Here is a 5,949-nt window from a genome sequence, read left to right as displayed (position 1 = left end):
GCAGGCAGTGTGAGTTTCTTGGCTTCCTGGGGGCCAGTGGGAAGGTATGAGAACAGAACCAATCTAAAAATGGCTGATGTTACCTTAAGGAGCCTGGAAAGACCAGGGATTCCCTGAAGATCCAGTCACCCCTTCTAAAATGCTCAATAAGGGCACCTTTTCAAAGCTACTAAGCAGGCACTTCAAGATTTTGTCCTATGGGTGCTTAAGTGTATCCCTTCTAGCCAGACCTGGCACCCGTTATGGTTCAAAATTAAGAGTTCAGGAGGGATGGGTGGTGAGGGAGCTCCTAGAAAAGCTTCACCTAACACATGTGCCCTGAGCTCAGGGCCCTGGTTCCTGTCTAGTCCCTGGGGATATTTATATTTAATATATTTTTATATAAATACACAGAGAAATAGAAAATATAAAATCCAAGGGGGTGCAAGATAAAGGTGGGGAACTTGGCAAGAAGCCAGAACTGGAGAGGTCTGCTCAGGCCAAATTGACCTCCTCCTTGACCCTCTTGGCTTCTTGCTTCTCCTCCTTGGTTTTCTCCTCTTCTGTGACTTCTTTCTTTTCTTCTGGGTCTTTCTCTTTCTCATCTTCTGTTTTGACTCTCTTGGCTTTTTTGAAGTTGGAAGAGTCCTTGCGACCTCCTTTTCCCTCCTCATCAGAGTCGGAGAACTCTTCCTCACAGGCAATTTGTTTGTCCGAGGAACAGAGTGAGATGTGCTTGTCAGGGTCTTCTTCATCCTCATCACCACTCTCCTCTGGAATGGCACCCTCGGGAATGGCCTGCATTTGGACCCCAGGTGTGCGGGTCAGCATTCTCAGGTTCTCAAACAGTCGCTGTTTGAGTTTTCCAGGTACTCCTTAGTGTTCTGGTTAGTCATATTGGAAAGACTGATGTGAAATTTGAAATCTGGTCCAAAGTATTCAAAGTAGTCGTTGTATGAAAGCTCATTAGGGATCTCCATGTCCAGGGCCACAGCTGTTTCATAAGTCCAGCACCGGGAGACATTATAATGGTGTAGCCACCTCCTCCCAGCATCAACATAGGCAGGTTAAAGCTCTTCACAAATTCCACACACTTGGCTTGCCCTTTGATGGTCGAATCGAAGCAGTCTAACTGATCCCCAGACAGGAAATCAGAGCCACACTGTAAGATGACTGCACTGAGCTGGAACATCTCCATTACTTTGGACATGACCGGCTTGAATATGGCCTCATAGGACTCGCCATCAATCCCATCTCGGAGCGGGTAGTTAACAGCATAATACTTGCCTTTGCCAACCCCAATATCCCATAGGTCCCAAGTTCCTGGGAAGTACTCTCCATATTTATGAAAGGACACAGTCACGACTCGGTCTGTGGTATAGAAGGCCTCTTCCACGCCATCGCCATGGTGAATATTAATGTCAATATACAGCACTCTCTGGTGATACTTCAGCAGTTCCAGGATAGCCAAGACGGTATCATTGACATTGACGTAACAGAAGCCAGATGCCTCGGACTTCTTTGCATGGTGTAAGCCCCCAGCCCAATTCACAGCGATGTCCGTCTGCTGTTTATTTTCAGGGCACTTGCCACAGAGCCACCAGGAGATAGCTGACAGAACTCAAACAGGCCATCAAATACCGGACAGTCCTCACCAACGCAGAATCTCTGCATCTGCTTGCTGTACTCGGACATGTTATCTGGGCGGATGGAGCGCAAGAATTTAATGTAGTCATCAGTGTGGTACTTGGTTCTCTCCTCAGCATTGGCTTTGCGAGGGTGATAAATTTCCATCTTTCGGTCGAGGCCATAGTTAAGGAGCAGATTGTGAGTCATGCAGATTCAGTGAGGCTTCATTGGGTGGCCTTGTGCATAATATCCAACATAATTGGAAACTAAATCCAATGTAATTTCCAACATCCCCTCACTATATCTCCAGGGAATTCACTCCCACAACAGAAAAATAACCATCACTACTCAGAATTATTGTAAGTCACGGTTCACCTCTTGCACGTTGTTACACTTTATGGTGTCAAAGCACATTCACATTCATTTTCTTACTGGATTCTCACAAAAACCCGTCGTAGTAGTAACAGACTTTCCCCCTGGTGCCCTGAGTCTGCGCCATCTTGCTCCCCTCTGTAGGTCCCTCTGCCCTCCTGCCAGCAGCTCTGCTCAGCCTCTTTACATATATTAACTCATTCAATCCTCCCAACATCCCTAAATGAGTTGTATACTACTGTCATGTCCATTTTAATGGAACCTGGAACCTCAGGCTCAGTGAGTTTATGTAACTTACTCTCGATTACACAGCTATTAAATAGCAGAGCCAGGATCTAAAGCAATTATTTACCTTCCCTTAAATCTCTTGCTCTTGGCCATTACAATATACCACCCTCTAGACTTCAGGTAGATTGTCCATACAAGATTACACAGGGTAAGGACACTAGCCAGTCATTAATGTGCTATCAAGGCCCACAACACATTGAAAAAAAAAAAAAATAAGTCACCTTGGCCCTGTCAGCACACAATGGCTACTCTGTTTCCCAATTCTGCCTTGTATCTGCCTCTTTTATCACCCAAAGCCATGGGAGGAAATGAGCATTTGGGATGCTCCCACAGCAGATTTAGAGTTTCTATGGAAATAACTACCTTCAGAAGATCAAAGGTTTCCATATTATAAAGGGACATCATTTGCTCTATTCTTCTTTGAACTTCAAGAAGAACAATATATACAAAACAATTCACTTTGATAAGCTGGTATGACCTAACCTAACAACATAGAAATTATTCAGGATTTTCCTAATAATCCTTTTATGTTTAATCTTTATGGTCTTTAAAAGCTTTCACCAGTGCTCTTTTATTTGGTTTTTCTCAGCCTTGCAAGATAAGCAGAGGAGATCATATTCTCTCCAATTTACTGATAAAGAAACTGAGAATCACGTGGAGATAAGTGACTTGTCCAAGTACACAAAGCTAACATGCAGTGGAGCTAAGATTGAACCCTAGGTCCTCTAATAGCCTGCTACTACGTTTCAAATTAAAACGCACTAATATTACAATCATTGCTTCTTAATATTATGTCTCAGGATGTTCAGATGGAACATATAACGTCATCAAGGTCTCTAAATATTTTCTTTAATAATTCTTTTCTCAAATTATGAGTGTCCCAGTATCACTCTCTGGACACAAAGAAAAAGATAGCTGCTCCCATGACCTTTCAAGTGATGTCACTTTAGCAGGCTTTTAAAAGACTGGGCCAAAGAAAAAGATTCCTGAGAGGAAGAACACGTTACCTTGAAGAGTAATCAGTTATGCGAATGGTTTCATTGCCTGTTATACCATGGATTATGCTTTCATTTTTCATATTAATGTTCTTTATGTTTTTCAATTAGTCACGGCAAATTACCTGTCCTTCGCCTTGGCAAGGACAGCTCAGTGGGCCTCGGTGGAGTATTTTCCAAGTTCTGTCCGGTGAATTCTTACTCACATTCTTCTTGAGGCATTAAGATATAATTTTTTGAATGAATGAATGTGTTTCATTTGACACCATCTCATTCATGTAGGAAATTACCTATTGAATAAGGAATTGGAAATTTTTTCCTTTCTTTTTCTGTAATGGTGCATTGCAAAAAATTAATTTTAGTTACATATTAAAAAAGAATTGGAACATTAAAGAAAATTAAAATTCATTCAGTATTTCTTAGTCATTCTAACAGAGAGGACTTGTGGCACAGAGCATACAAAATAGCAAATTCTCCAAAATCCATGCCTACCTCCATTTTCCCCTGCCCAGTCCTGGCAAAGTGCTTGCCCCTCCTCTGTACTCCATCCCACTGTCCCCATATTTCCCATATGGCAATACCTGACTAGCTGCATTTTAATCACCCATTTACTAGTCAGTCCCCACCCCTTACCCAAGTGTGTAAGACCTTCTAGGACAGGAATAATGTCTTAATCAGGACTGAATCCCTAGCTCTTAACACACTGCACAACACAGAAGTAAGTACTTAGTAAGTAATGGGTGAATGAAGCCATTTGCCTTTGGAAAACATGAATATATCCTTGTTAGCTATAGCCTTATCTCACAAATTAGGCTTTGTTCAGTCTATAATTTAACCATTATGTTGCATTCCCATAATCCTCTCTGGGGAGGGAAACCAAATAACTTCTCTGCCCTTGAAGATCTCACAGTCTAGCCAAGCTCTGCCAAATGTTAACTTTCTAAAGACCACATGGTAGCCTCCCTTTAGAGTACTTTGTCAAAAGCTGCCATTTTCCTTTCCTGTGATGTGTGGCATGGTCCTTAAGATTAGCAAGCTCCTTCAAACACTGCTAGGATGGTGTCTCAGAGGTCAAATACTTTGTTCCCACAGGCTGGTCAAGTCTTTTGAAAGACATCTGCATATGGTGGAGATGAGGGGAGGCCTCTTTTTCCTTAAACAGACTGGTTTTATTATGTTTTATATTTTTTTGGGTTGGTGGGGGCACTGTAGAAACTCCAGCCCAAGGCCTACCCACAGTTACATCTCTGCTCTTCACCAGAGGATAGTTTAAATTTCTTTACACTCCAATTCCTTTGCTACTGTCATTTTATGACTTTGGAGAAGGGAGGGGAGAGCCTCTGTGGACTCTCTGAGTCTCTTTAAAGAACTCTGAGTTATTATTAAACCAGTATCTTCACTATTGAAATCCCTTGTTGCTATTAATAATTATTGCAATCCCCAAGGTGGAGAGCCATAAAAGAAAATGCTATTATTTGTTCAAACTTCAGGCTAATTAAGCCCAACACGTGATATATAAGTAGATCCAAAAATATCTCTAATTTTTATGCATTGTGCAAATAAGTGAATATCCAGTGAGGAAGTGTTTACTTGACTTGAGAGACAACTAAACTACAAAAGACCTGGAAAAGAGCCTACAAGGTCTCCCTTTCCAGAGAAGTCTTTAAGTGATACTTGCCGCTAATGGAGTAGCATTTGGAAATCATCAGGAATAACAGAGTTGAAGAGCTGTAAAAAAGTCTGAGAAAATTTCTGTTTTCCTCAACTTTGGTACAGTGTAGGATCAGTACAGTTTGGTACAGTGTAGGATTATTTGCCCTTCTCTAGAGCTCTGCAGGAAGCAGAAATGCCACTTACCCTCAGTTACCCATTCTTCCAACTTAACATACCAACAAGCAAAAAAGTTCCTTCCTATGACACATTTCCTGCTTTGATGTAAATTCAGTTCCTTGTATTGTGATGTTTTGCTGCAAAAAGAACAACTAATCCCAATTCCTTTTGTAGAAATTGTTCATGCCCTTTAAAACCTTAAAAAGATGGCTCCGATCCTCATATCTCCAGACCAGACAAAACCTAGTTCACTCCATTCTCAGTCTCTTTAATTTTTCTTCCTTTAATCCTGTTTAAGGATCAAAACAGGAACAGCTCCAGAATCTACAATACTTTCTCTATTCCTGGTTCTTAGAACTACTTGGAGACTGATACAAACTGAATTCTCCACCCACAAAGTCATTATTTCATGCCCACAATTGCACATAGGTAAATTGCCTGGTTAAAAACAAAACAAAACAGATACACAAAGAATCCTGGAGAGAGGCAGGCTGTATATGTGCATGTGTGTGTGAGTGTGTGTGTGTGTGTGTGTGTGTGTTTCGTTGAGGGTTAGAACTGAGTAGACATGCAAATTTTGTGGCATTAACTCTGAAGTGGACAATTTCAAAAATGAATGACAAGAAATTAAAGGCAGCTAATTAGAGATACAAATTTTATGTCAAAAAAGTAGGGTTTTCAAATTCCTAGAGAAAGGCAAATCACTATCAATCAAAATTTCTACCAGACAGAAAGTTCAACAGTATAATGCAGATGTGGTAGAGTAAGAAAGAGGAAATTAAGGTTCATATTTTGTTTGATGTTGGTTGTCTCTTAACCTCTATCATCCTATAGTAAACACCTCTTGGAATGGTGC

The 5,949-nt window shown here is 41.1% G+C and overlaps 1 pseudogene; it reads right to left on the bottom strand.

The window, feature by feature from the left end:
* Positions 1-435: 435 nt before the first annotated feature.
* On the bottom strand, positions 436-2,107 carry LOC133082152 (histone deacetylase 1-like; annotated as a pseudogene).
* Between the last annotated feature and the right edge of the window lie 3,842 nt (positions 2,108-5,949).

This window comes from Eubalaena glacialis, chromosome X, assembly GCF_028564815.1.
Source record: "Eubalaena glacialis isolate mEubGla1 chromosome X, mEubGla1.1.hap2.+ XY, whole genome shotgun sequence".
Taxonomy (NCBI): domain Eukaryota; kingdom Metazoa; phylum Chordata; class Mammalia; order Artiodactyla; family Balaenidae; genus Eubalaena; species Eubalaena glacialis.
This window is presented reverse-complemented; position numbering and strand designations above follow the sequence as displayed.